At 48.8% G+C, this 17,971-nt stretch overlaps 1 protein-coding gene across 1 annotated transcript in view; it reads left to right on the forward strand.

Moving 5' to 3' along the window:
* The first annotated feature begins 15,802 nt into the window (after positions 1 to 15,802).
* Positions 15,803 to 17,971, forward strand: part of LYRM9 (LYR motif containing 9) — a 118,976-nt gene continuing 116,807 nt past the window's right edge. The window contains exon 1 of the mRNA XM_079904528.1: positions 15,803 to 15,862. The gene's annotated coding sequence lies outside the window, so the exon portion shown is untranslated. The remainder of the gene's footprint in view (positions 15,863 to 17,971) is intronic.

Consider the following 17,971-nt stretch of genomic DNA (forward strand, 5'->3'; position numbering starts at 1 on the left):
ACACAGGGAGGATGGGGCTGAGGCAGGCCTGAAGGGACAGCTGAGATCCCGGGTACCTTCAAGAGGGCTGAGATCAGAGGAGGTAGCCCGGAGGCCCTGACCAAAGAAGGAGGATGGGATGGTGACTCCCAACTGGCAGGACGGCCAGCCTGTTCCCCGGAGACCAGCCACAGCCAGGTCCTGGGCTCAGTCCAAAGCCACTCCCTCCCTTCTCTTGCCCTCCCTGGAAAAACCAACCAGGGGTGTTGTCCCATGAGATGTTCAACTTGCCCTCGGAGCCACCAGGAAGAAAAAGGCTGCAAAGAGAAGGCAAGTGGAGTGTATTTATTCATTCATTCATTCATTCACTTATTCCACTAATATTTATTGAGTACCTCTTTCCTCCACGTGTGTCTCAGGCCATAGGCTACTTATATAAACCTCATTTCACAAACAGCACACTTACTGGCAGTGTGGCTTTAGTCAAGTCACTTAACTTCTCTGGACCTCAGTTTCCTCAGTTGTATGATGGGTAAGGAGACACCTACCTGGTATATGGCAAGCACTCAATAAACGTTGTTTTTCTTTCTCCCCCCACCCCTTCTCCTCCTTTCCAAATGTCTGCTGAGGGAGGGAAGACCAGAGGCTGCCAGCACTCATTTACATGTGATTTTTTTTATAAATATGGGGTGTCTTTTGAGCTAGGGAGGTGGCAGAGCTGCCGGAGGCCCACTTTTGTCTTTACTTGTTCTGCTAACCATGCCTGTTTCAGTTACCTATTGCTACAAAAATGAATCATCCCCCAAAGCAGTGGCTTAATACAACAATCATTTATTATTACCTCTCATGGTTGTGCAGATTAACTAGACTTGGCTAGGTGGTTCTCGCTCAGGATCCCTTGGGCCACTGCAGTCAGACCATAGCTGGAGCTGGAGTCATTTCAAAGGCTTCCTCACTCGCATGACTGGCATTGATGCTGGCTGTTGGCTAGAATCTCAGTGGGGGCAGTCACCCAGACAGCTACATGTTGCCTCTCCACGCGGTCTGGGCTTCCTTACAGCATGGCAGCTGGGTTCCAAGAGTGAGAGTTCCAAGAGGACCAGGTGGAAGCAACAGTGCTTCTTCTGCCATAGACACAAGTCTGCCCAGATTTGAGTGGAGGAGATGTAGACCGTGTCTGTCAGTGGGAGAACGATCAGTGTCACGTTGTAAGAACAGGTGGGATGGGAGATCTTGTTGCAGCCATCTTGGAAACACAATCTGTAGCACTGCCCAAGCAGGAGGAATGTTCAGAAGGAAGGCTTGTGGCTGGGCTCCCAGGGGTGGAGTTGTTGGTGCACTGAGAAGCACAGGTCCCTTGAGAAGAGGCTTTGCGTATAAGAAGGGGGAGGGTGGTTCAGTCACTACCAAGATAGTTCTTGAAACTCCAGGATTCCAGAATTGGTTTAGATTTTCCCACAGGGAAATGGAGCAGAAAAATGGAGAAAGGAAGGGACAACAGAGCCTGGCATTAGGAATTTGTTAGGTTTAAGAAAGAACATCTAATGTTTTTCTGGCGATGTTCTGGTCTTCCTCCAGGGGACCCTACTTAAGCTACTTGAAGAAGGCTCTGGGAACTCAGGTGATGGGGAGCTACACTGGGGTCAGAGGTCAGTGGGCACTGACTGTGGCCCCAGATAAGGTAGCTTCAACCTTCTCCTGGCATTGGTTCTCCTGTTCCACCCCCAAAGTAGATGGCTATTCCTCAGCATCGGTAGGTGATAGGCTGGCCTCTCCTCTGGTAGGCCTGGGACAAGCCCCCTCCTGCATAAACAGAAATAACCACACATGTTCACACCATTCCACCTATTCTTAAAGACTAAGTAAATATGAGAGTGAGTTTGGCATTAATCTTTAAAAAAATAATTCTCCAGGCAGAAAAAGAATGAAATCTATGGAGATATACATGATCACTGCATGCAAAATAGAAGAAGGAGCTGTCGTTGTTCCATCCCCCTGTGAATGAGGCAGAGACGGATCTACTGAAATCAAATGTATAAATTATACATGGATGGGAACGGGCTCCGGCATAAGGTGTCTGATAGGGTGCTGATGGAAATGAAAATGAGGCTTGAAAGATCAATTCTGCTTTTGAATCAGCTCCAGTCCCGCTGATGCCCCTGGGCCTGCCTGGCAGAAATACCCTGACTTATCAAATTAGAAAAACCCCATCCCCAGACCTTTGGAACACGCACCTTCAAAGTAATTGTTAATGTTTTGGATGATATCTCTGTGCATCACCAGGAATAATAAAAAGGCGGTAAAAGTTTGAAGGCCCCTATTTTTTGCTGCCTGATGGCTGATGTAAACCAGACCCACCTCTTCAAAGGGATAGAGAAGAAGTTTTACAGTGTGGCTGTTGTCTGCCAAGGGCAGAGGGGGGCCGACTTCTAGGGACAAATGTCATTTGCAGTCCAGTCATTGCTGTGTGACCCTCAGCCTGTCATTTAACCACGCTGGGCTTATCACTCTTCCATCCATCTATCCACTCCTTAACCCACCTATGCATTTAATTAACTTCATGAGTACCTGCTATGTGCCAACCACTGGGCTACACACATATTTGATGCTCAATATATATAATCAACACAAAGGTGAATATAGCAGGTGCCTGACTTCAAGAAGTTTCGTGTCAGAGAAACATAAACAGATAAATTGCAAAACCACCTTGTTAGCGTTAAACCAAGGTTCTTTTATCAGAGGGTTTGAAGATGGATAGGTCTGTAAAGGAACAGAGATTGTTTTGCCTGACAAAGAGGATTATTCCCCACTAATGATCATCTGTCCAGGGCTTCACAATGTGCCCTCAGAAAGTCTTTAAGATGACCTCTGCTGAGAAAGTAGAGGAGGAAATAAGCTTAGATTGCAGCAGGAGCTATTTAGGTGAAGTAGAACAGAACTTGACCGTGCATGTTGTAGCTGGACGAGTGAGAAGGCCATGGTTCATGCGGCTCCATGAGGTCACCGACCTTCTCCAGGGCTTTGCACAGGGCCTGGCTCAAAGGAAGTGTCATTTTTCTTTAACAAATGAATAAACAAATGATCTATTACCTCGCGTTATTTCAGGATAGAACAGATCCTGCCCTGCTTGCACAAGGAAGGCAGACACTTACCTGGCAGGGGAGAGATGTCACCCTTCACTGCTTGTGATGTGGTTATTTGTACCCATTTGAACCGATGGCTCACTCCCTTTTTATTTTATTTTTTTTAATTTGTTTTTTTCCTTGGCCGTGCCCCGTGGGCCTCTCACCGTTGTGGCCTCTCCCGTTGCGGAGCACAGGCTCCGGACGTGCAGGCTCAGCGGCCATGGCTCACGGGCCCAGCTGCTCTGCGGCATGTGGGATCCTCCCAGACCGGGGCACGAACCCGCGTCCCCTGCATCGGCTCACGCTCTTTTTAAAATGATGTTATTCAGGGTATAATATATATACTGCAAAGCACATAAATCTTAATTGAACAGCTCAGTGAATTTTTACATCCACACCCGTGTAACCACAAGCAGATCAAGATACGGAACGTTTCCTGCTCCCCACAAGCCTCCTCCACGCCCTGCAAGTCACTTGTCTGACATCTTTGCTAATTCCTTCTGTAGACTCTACCTCCATATTCCCACCCTGCATGAAAAGAAAAAAATCGAAAGATAAATTCGTCTTCAATCTAGGAAAAAAATTAACAAGTTGATGTTTTCTTCCTGACGTTAGAAAATCAGTAAATGTCAGTTCAGGCAGGGGGTTGGTATCTGTAGGTCAAGAGCTCCTCACCTTTCCCGGAAGTAGAATTCCTTCTCAACATCAATTTCTTCCATAGACCCCACGTAAGAAGAGTTGTTGCCTTTTTAGTGTCTTTTGATTAAGAAAATAACAACCGGTGGTTACCAGGGGCTGGGAAGGGGGGGAATAATGGGGAGTTAGTGTTTCATGGCTAGAGTTCTAGTTTGGGATGATGAAAAACTTCTAGAGATGGTTGGTTGGTTACGGTTGTACAGTGGCGTAAATGTACTTAATGCCGCTGAACTGTATAGTAATAAATGGTTAAGATGGTATATTTTGTGATATAAATATTATAACATATTATAAAATATGTCGTATATTTTACCACAATAAAAAATAAAAAGGATGAAGTATCATTTAAAAAAGAAAATAATGACCCTAATTCCCATGAATTCAGCAACTGGTTTAAAATAAATTTTTATTTTATTAGTAACTGCTGATTCTATATTCATTTGAAAAACAATAGTACATGTGAGCATGAGAGCTATTCTTTTCCCCACGAACAGTGTCGGGTACACACAAAAGTTCCTCAAGCTTAGTAACACCTGCAAAACCCCTGGCTCTTCCCAGTGTCTGAGACCCAGGGTTTGAGATTAACTGTCCTTTCCGGCACCCCTCAGTTGAAGACACCATGGCTCAGAGAGGGAAGTCACTTGTCCAGGGTCACACAGCCCGTTTGGAGCAGAGCTAGGATAAGACCTCTGGGCTCGGGTCCCTCTTGCAGGTGCTCTGGTCTCTGCTCCACCTCTGTTCTGCACCAGCTGAGGATCACACGTGCTATTCTGAGCCTCCGCCTTCTGTTTCCTGCAAATACTTAACTAGATGCGATTACCAGCTTGGCGACTCCTCGCTCGCCTGTCCCATCAAGGCAGGAAGTAGGATGCAGAGCCAAGAGATGGGGCCTCCTGATTCCTTTGTAATTTGACCCTGAAGCTCAGTCGGGGAGTGGGGGCTGGTGCAGGCTCATTCTTATCACCAAGCCTGTGTTCTGGCTCCTGTGAACACGGACAGATGCACCTGGTGGCACAACGTTCAAAGCCACAGGCTGGGAGTCGGGTTTCAGGATAGAGGTGCTGTCAGAGGCGAGAGTGGGTGCCTTGGCTATTTTGGCGAGAGCTGACACTAAGGAATTCTTCTCTCGCACAAGCTGCGCAGAGCGTTTTGCATTGTGGGCTGTCCTGCCTCCGCCTTTCCCTTTCCCAGGCTTGGCGACTGCTGCTCCCCTCCCCCTCCCTGATGCTGCTAACGACATCCAATTAATTCAGCATAATTTGGTTCATTACAAGCCCTTAGATTGGTAACAGTGTTTTCTCAGAGTGCAGCCTTCCTGGACTTTCTCAAAGGGACAACAAGGCTCTGAGGCTGGGAAGGGAGGGAGGGCAGAGTCCTGCTTTATCTGCCCAAGCGGGTACCAAAGAGCTGGTGGGTGCCTGAAATGGGCTGGGCTGGGCTCACACCAGCAAAACACATCCTTCCCAGTGCCCCCACAGCCCTGGTTAAAAATATGATTGGAAATGGGGACGTGGCAAGACACCCCAGCAGGAACATCAGGCCACCCTCGGGGCCTGCCAACAGGCGCCAGCCTTGCGGGGCTCGAGATGTCAGTTCCGTGCCGAGTGGGCCCGACTTGATGACTGTGGGAGTTCCTGCAGGGGTCTGTGGAAAGGAGGCCCTGGCTGTGGCCGAAACCCAGCAAAGCTAAGCAGACTGCCAGCAGGGTCTGCTTTAAAGGCCTGATCTTCAGTGGGGAGGAAATGCTTAAGAGAACCAGGACCTGCCCAGACTGGGTGGGGCTGTGGAAAGAGTGCTGGGCCCTGGGAGCAGGCTGGGGCAAAGGACCAGGCAGGTTTCCTGGGTCGGGCAGGTTAGGACTGGACCTCCAGCCACACCTTCCTTACCCACAACGTGACTGTGGCCTCCTTGATCTTTATTGTCTTTGATTAAGAGCAAGAAAATGATACCTCATTCATTGGCTTGTGAGAACGAAACAGGGTGATGGGAGGCCTTTGATGTGATGGTTAAGGGAGGAGGCTCAGCGGCCAGGCTGCCTGGGTTGCAATCCTGACTCCACCACTGTGTGACCTTGGGCAAGTCATGTCTCATCTCTAAGCCTCAGTTTCCTCACCTGTGAAATGGCGATAACAGTAATATCTGCTCAGAGGAGTGTTGTGAGGATGAAATGAGCACTTTGAAGGGTCCTGGGGCACAATACATGTGAGCTATTATCACTTTTATTGATGATGTGTGTAGAGGACCCAGCACCCTGCCTGGAAGGAACATCATGAAGGCTCTGAAACTGTTTGTCGCATCCCTCTCCCTGATGACTTACATTCTTCGTTTTTGAATCGATCTCCTACCTATCTCAGAGGATGGATGTCTGTAAGGCTCCTCTAGAAAATCTGTCCTAAGCACTCTCCTCCCACCCCAGGAGGAAGTGATCTTTCCCTTGCCACCCCTGCAAGGATGCAGGATGCCCTGCAAGGATGCAGACTTCCCTCCTGGCCCTCGGACATGTGGGTATTGCTGGTTATTCTCCTCTTGAGAGCCAGGACTATAAGGACTGTGCCCGCACCTCCCCTAGTGCCTGGTGGGTGGGAGGCACTCAGGGAGGGCCTGCGGGGTGAACTGGTGTGGGCTTGAGGGCCGTATTAGCTGGATCGGGGGAGGACACATGGCAGAATGAACAAGAAGCTACCTGTGTCGGTGAGCAGCCGCCCTGTGAGCAGGAAGCAGCAGCGCTCGTGTCCACCGAGGCCCCGAGGCTGCCTCTTTCCTAGACACTGAATTCTCCTGAAACACTCGGGACACAGCAGAGGAAAGGATTGGGCTGGAACAGAGTGGGTAACAAGGCGACTATCCTCCCCCGTCCCTGCTCTTCCCCTATCCCTCCACCCGACCCCCCACCCTTGGTTAATCACCAAGTCTGCAACGTTAAAATCTCCCTGGGAGCTCTTACAAGTCCGGCATGCCCAGGCCTCACCCCAGACCAATTAAATAAAAAAATCCCTGGGGGTGGGACCCAGGCGTGTGTATTTCCTCATCAAGTCCTCAGGTAATTCCAGTGTGCCTGGAGGTTAAAAATATCAGATTGTCTAGGGAAACACACTGTTTCAGAGTCTCAGGGACCTCAGGATTGAATGATGTGTCTTAGCAGCCGCATCGATTCAGGTTTCCAATGTTGCTGTCTTAGAGGGGAGATGTAGAGAATTACCGATACTCACTGGGCATCCACTTTGCACAAAGCCCCTGGCTGGGTCTGAAGGGAACACGCCAGTAACTCACAGCGAAGATCATAGTAAAAACATTTATTAAGTGCGTATTGTGTGCCAGGCACTTCACAACATTTGCTAATCCTCACAAAAATTCACAAATTTTTTAGCCCCATTTTAGAGATGAAGTCTGTATGGATGCTGTCAACACAGTGTTCAATTTCACCTTCATACAACCAGGGCTGCTTATTATAAACATCTGTGAGTTTGGTTTGGGGAATGTTGGGGAGATTTTTTGTCTGTTTGTTTTTTCTGCTTAAGAGACCTGAGCATTTTTTTTTTTCTGGCCAAGGGAACATCTTCTCGCAAAGATGTATGAAGACAGTGGATAAACACCCTAGTGTTTTCACCTCTTGGCTGGAGCAGCTCTGGGGTGTATTCTATACTTTGCTGTACATTAGATCATCTGCGGAATATAAAAAATTTTGATGCCCAGGCCACATCCCAGGCCAATTAAATCCGTGTCTCTGTTGGGGGAGGGGACTCAGGCACATGTATTTTTTTTAAATAAATTTATTTATTTATTTGTTTTTATTTTTGGCTGTGTTGGGTCTTCGCTGCTGCACCTGGGCTTTCTCTAGTTGCAGTGAACGGAGGCTACTCTTCATTGCGGTGTGCGGGCTTCTCATTGCAGTGGCGTCTCTTGTTGCGGAGCACAGGCTCTAGGCGCGCGGGCTTCAGTAGTTGTGACACACGGGCTCAGTAGTTGTGGCTGTACAGCGCAGGATCAGTAGTTGTGACGCATGGGCTTAGCTGCTCCGCGACCTGTGGGATCTCCCCGGACCAGGGCTCGAACCTGTATCCCCTGAATTGGCAGGCGGATTCTTAACAACTGTGCCACCAGGGAAGTCCCCATATGTATTTTTTAAAGCTTCCAGGTGATTGCAGTGTTCAGCAAAGTTGTGAACCTACAGTCTACTTGTGTCCCAGAGCTGCCCAGCAGGGCTGAACTCCAGTGCCCAGTGTTGTAACTTGCTTAATAATGTACCCTATTTGGGGTTCCTTCCTTTCCCTGTCTCCCTTCCCTATTTGTCTCCTGGAAAATTCTGACATCACCTCCTGATACACTTCTTATATTGAATCCTGGTTTCAGGATCTGCTTCTGTGGGACTCAAAGGAAGCTGAGATCTGGAAAGTTTAAATGTCTGGCCAAAAGCCTCACAACCAGGACACAGCAGAGGCAACGTTTAAATTTCCACTCTCCACAGACTTTGCAATGTAAGGAAAGAGACAGGTATTCAGAAAACTACAATATAAGACAAAAGGACATGAAAGATCAAAGAGATCTTCAAACAGAGATCAGAGGAACATCAAAAAAAAATCCAACCCAGCAATTAAATGTGATTGGGAGTTTGGAAAGGCTACACGGAGTTGAATCATTTATGCTAGGCAAATGAGAGGGGTTTCTCTAAGTGGAATGTGGGCAAGGTCATTGCCAGTGTTGGACCAACACAGAGGCCCAGAGACAGAGTCCAGGGTAGATCTGGATGGTGAGTGGTCAGCGGGGATGTGGTGTGAGCTACGGCTAGAGGAGGTGGGGGTGGGCTTAGGCAGTCCCTGAAGATCAGGAAGTTCCTCTGGTCTCCTGGGCCCCAGGGTCTTTCTTTAGCCTCCCACACTGGATCTCCTTCTAAGGCACAGCTGGGCCAGAGTCTTCTCTCTGTAATTTTTTTTTTTTTTTTGCGGTACGCGGGCCTCTCACTGCTGTGACCTCTCCCGTTGCGGAGCACAGGCTCCAGACGCGTAGGTTCAGTGGCCATGGCTCACGGGCCCAGCTGCTCCGCGGCATGTGGGATCTTCCCGGACTGGGGCACGAACCCGTGTCCCCTGCCTCGGCAGGCGGACTCTCAACCACTGCGCCACCAAGGAAGCCCTCTCTGTAATCTTTTATTAGTCTGTTTAGGCAAGGGGGCCAACCCAAAGTCGTATTTGGGGACATGAGTGGGAGGGAGAGAAAGAGGTCCAGGGATGTCAAGTCCTGGTGGTGAACGTTATGAAGGGCAGCCATCCCACCCACACAAAGCGCCAGGGCTTGGGGGTCCGTCTGATCCCACCCTCCTCTCTCCTCTCCCCACCCACCTCTCTGCCGCTTACAGCACTAGCCTTCTCGTGGTCCAAAAGGCCAAGTCTGCTCCTGCTGCAGGGTCTTTGCCTCTGCTGTTCCCGCTGCCTTGAGAGCTCTTTCTTCAGATCTCAGAATAGTCCCTTTCCCCAACACTCAGAATTCAGCGCAAACATGACTTCTTTGAAGAGGCCCTCTCAGGCAATCTTCCCCCTCTTTCTTTCCCTCCCCACAAGTCTCTCTCGCATCCCCTCATTTTATTTTCTTTACCTCACAGAACGCATCTGAAACTGATCTTGGGTCTCTCTCTCCTTCCTTCCTCGCCCTAACAGTCTCCCCTTTGAGGCTGCATGAGAGTAGGTAGGACCTTCTCTGTCACGTGTGTGTCTGTCCTCCCAGCTCCTCGAACGGTGAATGATTTGAGCCGGGCAGGCCCAGAGGCCCGTGCAGTGGGGCCTGGTGACAGAAGGGGGTCTGGGTGAACTCTGGGGGTGGGAGGGAGGGGAGCTGTCTTCGCTCTTCTCCACGCCTCTGTGATGATGAGCGGTGCTCAGGCGGCCAGGCTGGTCTGAGCGAACAGCTCCTAATGGTGACCAATCAATGCAGACAGAGGAGTTAAATCAGGTTAAGACCCAGCTCTCCCGGGTTGGTGTCATGCCATAAATGGCCTCCCAGCAGCTCAAGGTCAAGGGCACATCTCCCACACCACTCCCAGCCCCCACTGCCTACAGGGGCCCCTCTCTGCTGTCCAGGAAGCTGACCCAGCCCACAGGCAGTTGCTCTGGGCTGTTGCTCTTCTGCTCTGCCTACCTCTCGTCCCACACGTTAGAACGCTCTTCCCTTCTGCATTTTATTTCTGCGCCCAGGGTCTGAGGTGGTCACGCACACGCTGACGTTTAAAGACCCAGCCGGGAACTCAATCAGTGTGGTCTGTCCTTCAGCACCCTGGGAAGCTGTGTGGCTGCGCCAGGTCTCATCTGGCTCACACCCCATCGATTTGTAATGGTATCTGTGGGCTGCTGAAATTACACGTGGAACCTGCTTTGAGAAAAACGGGAAGCAGTGTAGCAAAGCGCTCAGGAGCCTCGGAAACCAGATTCCCCCGACTTGAATGGCAGCCTCCGTCCTTTGCTGGCTGTGTGACCCGGGCCACTTGCTCCACCTCTCTGAGTCTCAGTAAAGGGAGCCGACTGGAGTCTACACTGTAGGACTGCAGTGATGATAGAATGAGCTAATAAACGTAAAACATGGAGAATGCCACCTGCTAAGTGGTACTATATAAATATTCGTTATTGTTATTGTCTTTGGGTCAGGGGTAGAAACAGTACCCACCTCCCAGGATTGTTAGGAGGATGAAATGAAATAATTCACATAGAATCCACTTAGCATGTTGTAAAGACTCAATAGATATTAGTTCTGCCCCCACAGTTTAAGGAGACAGAGTCTGGTGACTATAAGGCAAGGATAAGGATCCTTTGAAACAATGATAATCATCAGAAGTCAAGGGGGTTTGAGTTGGGAACTCCCAGACTCCCGAACTTTTTAGGAAGATGACTCTCAAGCAGAACAAGGTTGCCATGAGGCTGACCGGGATCCAGGCAGTGGGGAGCCGCTTTGTCCCAAGGAGTTGGTCCAGGCTGAGGTGCGATGGGAGGTCATCTGGGCTGGGAGGGGCGGTCACGGGTCCCCATGTGACTCCCTGAGCCTGATTAGTGAACCGTGGGAGGTAGAAATCCACCCCCAAGGAGCTCCAGGCTCCCGGCTTCAGATACAATGTCCTTTTTATATATCTACCCTGTGTCTGGGCCAGGACCTGATCATATGCCTATTTGGACTGAGGGCAAAAGGGAGAGAGGGCCGGGAGGGAGGATTAACAATTACCCAAGTCCTATAAACATGACCGGAGACAGCCCTCAGGACTGGAATGTGACAGAAGAAAAGCGCCTGGAGAAATGCTGTGTTTGCAGGAGGGAGAGGGAGAGAAGCCAGAACTGGGCTCCGGGCTGTGAGTTTTACATGCGTTCACTACGTGTGAAGACCCTGGGAGGATGGAGCAGAAGTGATGTGTCTGAGGCCTGAGGTCATGCGGCTAATGAACGGAGGAGCTGGGTTCTGAACCTGGGTTTGTGGATTCGAGAGCCTGTTTTCCCCACTGATTGCGCAGGTCAGGACCTTGAAGGGGCAGAGACAAAACAGCAATCTGCTGGGGCTTACCGGCATTCTGCAAGGAGAGGGTCCACTGTGTCGTGGAGATGTCAACATTAGGTCGCTAGAGAGCAGAGCTGTGTTCTGGGTCAAGGTTAGTGTGGTCATAGCTCTGTGGGCAGTGCCTCCAGATCTCCACCCCCTTGACTTGCGTTCTGTGCTCATCTTCAGATTATAATTTAGCTCCCAGGGATCTTGCTAACAGGAAGAGGTGTCCCGGATGCAAACATACTTGATCCTCCTCCTGGCAAGGCCCGCTTCCTGTAATGACTGACAGGTTTTGGACTGCGTAGCAGTGTGGGATACAGGAAAGCGTAAGGATTTTAGAGTCAGACTGTCTCCCCCACTCATTAGCCTGTAAATTCTTCTCTAAGCTTCAGTTTCCTTCCTTATCTGTAAAATGGGGTTTAAGGGACTTCCCTGGCAGTCTCGTGGTTAAGACTCCCTGCTTCTACTGCAGGGGGTGCGGGTTCGATCCCTGGTCAGGGAACTAGGATCCTGCATGCTGTGCAGCCAAAACAAAAAAAAAGCTTTAAAAATAAAATAAAATAAATAAATACAATACAATACAATACAATACAATGGTGTTTAATAAGATCTACCCTGAGGAGATATTGTAAGAAATGCCTAACCCAGTACCTGGCACACAGTAGGGACTCAATGAAGGGTAGATATTTTCAAAACACATTAACGTTCTGATTTGTTAATCAGCCTTTTGTGAGTTGGTCTCTCAGTCATTGGGTAGCAACAGAGTCAAGCTGAGAATTCCACTGGGTTCTAGAGAGCTAGACTCCCAGATGCTGACCCTTGGGAATGCCCTGGGAGAAGCCAACAGGCAGGGCCAGGCTTGGCCTTGAGTACGTTTGGGTCTAGCGGGCCACAGTGGTCAGAATCCCTGGGAGCCGGATCCCTGGAGAAGCAGGAAGACTGTCTGAGGAGGAAAACTGAGGGCCAAGGAGTTTATGAGTCCCCAGCTCTGAGAAGACCCCAGGAGGCCAACCAAGCTGAAGGCAGGGGGCCTGGGTACTCAGGAGTGGCCAGGAAGCCCCAGGCTGGACCAGCCCCATCCCTACCAACCCCCTGCATGTTCACAGTCCCTGGCGAGCTTGGTCAAAACAGATTCCTGGGTCCAACCTTGAAAATTTTGATTGGGTGGATGAGGGTTGAGGCCCTTAAAATTGTATTTTTAAAACATCCTCCACTGCAGAACAGTGTGCATGGTGTGCCACTACTTTATATATATTTGCATAGGTTTAAAATCTCTCTGAAAGGATCCACAAAAACCTATAGTAATTGCCTGTGGGGAGAACTGAAGGTCAGGTGTGGAAGGGAGACATTTCATTTATACCCATCTGTGGGATGGGAATTTTCTTTATCCTGTGCATGCATTAAAATAATTACATTAATTAATAAAATTTTTAAAAACTTATTGAGGTAAAATTCACATAACAAAAAAGTAACCATTTTAAAGTGAACAATTCAATGGCATTCAGTACATTTTCAGTGTTGCACAACAAGTAACTCTGTCTAAAACATTTCCATTATGCCAAATAAGCCCCCTTACCCATTAAAAAGCTTCTCTCCGCTACCTCCTCCGCCCAACCCCAGGCAACAACCAATCTTTATTCTGTCTCTATAGATGCACCTATTCTGGATATTTCATTTCATTTTATATGATTTCACACAAATGGAATCATCCACGATACCACCCTTTTTGTCTGGCTTCTTTCACTTAGTATAATAGTTTTAGGTTCATCCACATTGTAGCATGCATCACTTTCCTTTTCATGGTTGAATAATACTCCACTGTATGGATATACCACAATTTGTTTATCCATTCATCTGGAGCGTGGTTTCCACCTTTTGGCTATTGTGAATAATGCTGCTATGAACATGCATGTGCATGTATTTGTTTGAGTATCTTTTTTTTTTTAAATGTAGGGTTGTTTTTTTTTTTTTTTTGCGGTATGCGGGCCTCTCACTGTTGTGGCCTCTCCCGTTGCGGAGCACAGCCTCCGGACGCACAGGCTCAGTGGCCATGGCTCACGGGCCTAGCCACTCCATGGCATGTGGAATCGTCCCAGACCAGGGCACGAACCCGTGTCCCCTGCATCAGCAGGCGGACTCTCAACCACTGTGCCACCAGGGAAGCCCAATGTAGGGGTTTTTTAAAAAAATTAATTAATTTATTTAATTAATTTATTTTTGACTGCATTGGGTCCTCATTGCTGCTCGCAGGCTTTCTCTAGTTGTGGTGAGCCAGGGCTACCCTTCGTCGCGGTTCACGGGCTTCTCACTGCAGTGGCTTCTCTTGTTGTGGAGCACAGCCTCTAGGTGTGCGGGCTTCAGTAGTTGCAGCACACGGGCTCAGTAGTCGTGGCTCGCAGGCCCTAGAACGCAGGCCCAGTAGTTGTGGTGCACGGGCTTAGTTGCTCCGCAGCATGTGGGATATTCCCAGAGCAGGGATTGAACCCGTGTCCCCTGCCTTGGCAGGCGGATTCTTAACCACTGAGCCATCAGGGAAGTCCCAAGACAGAGGGAGGGAGTGGGGGAGGAAGGAAAGAAAGAGGAAAGAAAGGGAGAGGTTGTCCCCCTGGGGATGAATGGCCCTGGAGCTGGGCACAGTGAGTATGGCGCATGGGGACAAGGCGTGTCAGTGGGATGCTGCCTGTTTTCAATTCTTCTGAGTATATACCTAGGAGTGGAATTGCTGAGTCATATGGTAATTCTGTGTTTAACTTCTGAGGAAGCAAACTGTTTTCCATAGGCACAGAAATATTCTACATTCCAAGTAATACAATTATAAAGATTTCAAAGGTATTGGGTGCAAAAGAACAAAGTAAGGGCTTCCCTGGTGGCGCAGTGGTTGGGAGTCCGCCTGCCGATGCAGGGGACGTGAGTTCGTGCCCCGGTCCGGGAAGATCCCACATGCTGTGGAGCGGCTGGGCCCGTGAACCATGGCCGCTGAGCCTGTGCGTCCGGAGCCTGTGCTCCGCAATGGGAGAGACCACAACAGTGAGAGGCCCGCGTACTGCAAAAAAAAAAAAGAACAAAGTAAGCTCTTAAGCTTTTGTTTTCTAAATTGGAAAACCTAAATCTTCGCCTAAAATTTAATCGAGTTCATGGCGCACACCTCGACTGGATCCTGTGTTCCACGGCTGGCATGAAGAGCGGGGGCTTGCTCCCTGCCTCCCTTCTGCCCACTTCTCTCTTGCCCAGCACACCCTCAGTCACTTGTAACTTATTGTTACCGACGCTGAATGGAAGCTTTCAGTTGCTCCATTCTTCCTCTTTTCTTTGAGGGGCTGTCAGTGGGGGAGGAACTACAACCTTAGCTGCTATAGCCTGTGTTGTCTGACTAGCTGGTGTGTTACTGGCTGCACTTCGCAGAGAATTAATCCCGTAAGTGTGAATGGTAAATGATGAAAATCTGGCACATAAATAAGGATGCAGGCAGCGTCCCACTGACACGCCTTGTCCCCATGCGCCATACTCACTGTGCCCAGCTCCAGGGTCATTCATCCCCAGGGGAACAACCAGACTTTCTCCCTTTCTTTCCTCTCTCCTTCCCCCCTTCCTCCCTCCCTCCCTCCCACCTTCCTCCCTTTCTTCCTTCCAACATTTATGGAACTGAGCACCTAATCTGTACCACACACTTTAGATATCTTTATTTGAGTTATATGTTGTAAGACTCATAATGGGAAGACATTATTGTCCTCAGTTCAAAATAAGGAATTGGAGATTCAGAGAAATTAAGAAAATTTTCCAAAATCACACAGCTAGTATGTAGTGGAATGAGGACTTAAAGTGGGTTCCCCTGTGGCCTAGATTATTTAGAATTCCTCTTCTCTTCCTCTTCTCTTCTCCCTTCTTTCCTCTCTGTCTCCTTTCCTTCTACACTTATTTCTAACATACTCTGTGTGCCAGGTACCCAAGGTAGACACTAAGGATGTCACAGTGAATAAGGTGGACAGGTGCAAACTCTTTCCCGTTGCTCTTTCATTGAGTCCTATGACCCCTGGGTCTCAAATCTGTTCAGTGTCTTCTCAAGTGTTCTCTCTCACATCATGAACAAATGTAGCAGATCAAAGAGCTGTGTCGTTGAAGATGAATTAAATTCAGGCCCTGGGTTCATGCCTCCTTCCATCTCGCCCCCAAAGCTTATACTTCAGAGATGTGATTAACAGATCTGATCATGCCCTTCCCCTGCTCCAAAACCTCCTGTGATCCAGGGCCCTGCAGACATTTCTGTGACATGAGAAATGGTAAAGACCCAAGCGGGGCTCTCCGTGTGAGCTGAACCCCGGGGAAAGATCTGGGAGAGCATTTTGAGAAGCGCTTTTCTGTACAAAACGTGCAATTCATGGACAGAGTAGCAAAGCTGGGCATCGGGCCATGGAGGCGTTTCTCCAAAAGAGGATCAGGGAGAGGGCTTCAGGGCCAGAAGACCACCTGTCCTTAGAGGTCCTCAAGGCATGCGCACTCCCAGTTCATTCGTGTATGGCACTCATCCCCGCCCTTTTTCATCGTTGATTCAGGTAAGTTTGTGCTTATATTATGCAAGTAAACGTCCGCTGAGAGGTAGCAATGTTTATTTTAGTGGAAGCATGTATTTTTAATAGTTTTGTAAATCACACCAGGATTGCATTTATAGCATCATTAAGGATCTGAAGGGGTCACTTAAATATTTAAGTTAGACTTTGCTGCTGCAGTTTATGGGAGATAGTATTTGCTATCAAAGGTCTATTGTAATTCTGAGCAAAAGGCAGAAGGGTAAGCTTGATGTCACCTCTCTGCTCCCCCGACCCTCCCCCCCATACCCCAAGTTTCTACATTTCAAAGTGAGGGGTTGTCCACAGCGAACAGGGAGACTTGCTAGTGTCCCTGGGTTCCTACCAGTCTCCTCCTGTGGACTAAAGAGGTCAGATTTGGAATATAGACACCCAGAGTCCGAGCTCTAGGCTATCCCATTGTGGGATCTTGGACAGATCACTCAAACTTACTGGACCCTTTTCCTCAGCTGTTAAAAAAAAGTTGGGGGAGGAGGGGGAGAGGTTGTAACACCACCTTAACTACGAAACAACACCACATCTCAAGGTTGTGGCTAGACCCAAGTGAGATAAAGATGTGCTTAGTAAATTATACAAAGTTTTGTGGTTCTTGTAATTCTCCATCCTCCCTCTGCTGCTGAGATTCAGGGCTGAGATGAACCAGGAGCCTCTGAAGGGAGGTATGTTTGTTTCTTGTGGCTGCCACAAAGTGGGGGGCTTAAAACAACAGAGGCTTATTCTCTCATAGTTCTAGAGGCCAGAGGTCCAAACTCAAGGTGTCCCCAGGGCTGGTACCTTTTGGTTGTTCTGAGGGAGAACAAGTTCCGTGTCTCTCTCCTAGCTTCTGTGGCTCTGACAGTCCTGGCGGTTCCTCGGTTTTTAGAAGCATCTCTCCAATGTTTGCCTCTGTCTTCACACGGCTTTCCCCCTGTGTCTTTTGTCTCAAATCTCTCCCTCCTTTCTCTTATTAGGACACCGGTCCTTGGCTTTAGGGCCCACCCTAAATCCAGGATGATCTTATCATGAGGATTAAAGCTATGAGGATTAAATAGGTTAATATATGCGAAGCCTGCCACATATACATATTCAGTAAATCTTAGCTATGATTAGTGTATTTTTTTTATTGCTGAGTAACACATTAGCTCCCAGTTTTGCGGCTTAAACAACAAAGATTAAATAACTCGGTTTCTGAGGGTTAGGAATCAGGAGTGGCTAAGCTGGATGGCTCTGTTTTAGTCTCTTGTGAGGCAGGAGTCAAATGTCAGTGCTTCCAAGATGACTCCCTCACCAAGGCTCCCTCACCAGGAGGCCTGAGTTCCTCCCCTTGGACATCTTCACAGGCAGCTTGAGTGTCCTCGTGACAGGGCAGCTGGCTTCCCCCAAAGTGAACGACCCAAAAGAGAGGACAAGGCGGACGCTGCAATGCCCTTTATGACCTAGTCTTAAGTCACACACCATCACTTCTGCTGTATTTTATTTGTTAGAAGTGAGTCACTAAGTCCAACCCATACTCAAGGAGAGGGAAGTTAAGTTCCACCTCTGGAAGGGAAGAGTATCAAATAATTTGTAGAATTTCAAATCCACCACAATTAGCTATTATTAATTTCTAGAGCAAGCTTGAAAACTATTGTGTTGCCTTCCAAGGGAAATCCGTGCTTGACAAATGAACACACAAGTGGGCAATGAATGAATCTCTAGTGATGGCTCATTCAGGCACTTAAGTAAAGTCCCTGGCTTTGTAAAGGAGAGACTTCCAGGGCCCAGAGGATAATATCGTGCCTTCCATGTGCACCCCAGCAGGCCACCACTGCCCCAGGAAATCCCACTTCTCTCGGTCTACTGGTGGGGCCCAAGAACCTGCATTTAGAAGCTCTCAGCCGGTAAATGTCAGGTGCAGCCAGGTTTGGGAACCCCTGGTGTAGGCAATTATTTTACCCTCCCTAAACTTGCACACACACATACACCTCTTGATTCTGTTTTGCGCCATCTTCCAGCTTCCTGGCTTCACACACATATCTTTCCTGGTTGCCTTCAGGCTGCATTACTGGTTTTCTGGACCTTGTGTTTTTCAAGCTTTGCCTGCTTTCTGGCCACCAG

This window comes from Stenella coeruleoalba, assembly GCF_951394435.1.
Source record: "Stenella coeruleoalba genome assembly, chromosome: 19".
In the NCBI taxonomy this organism is placed as follows: Eukaryota; Metazoa; Chordata; class Mammalia; order Artiodactyla; family Delphinidae; genus Stenella; species Stenella coeruleoalba.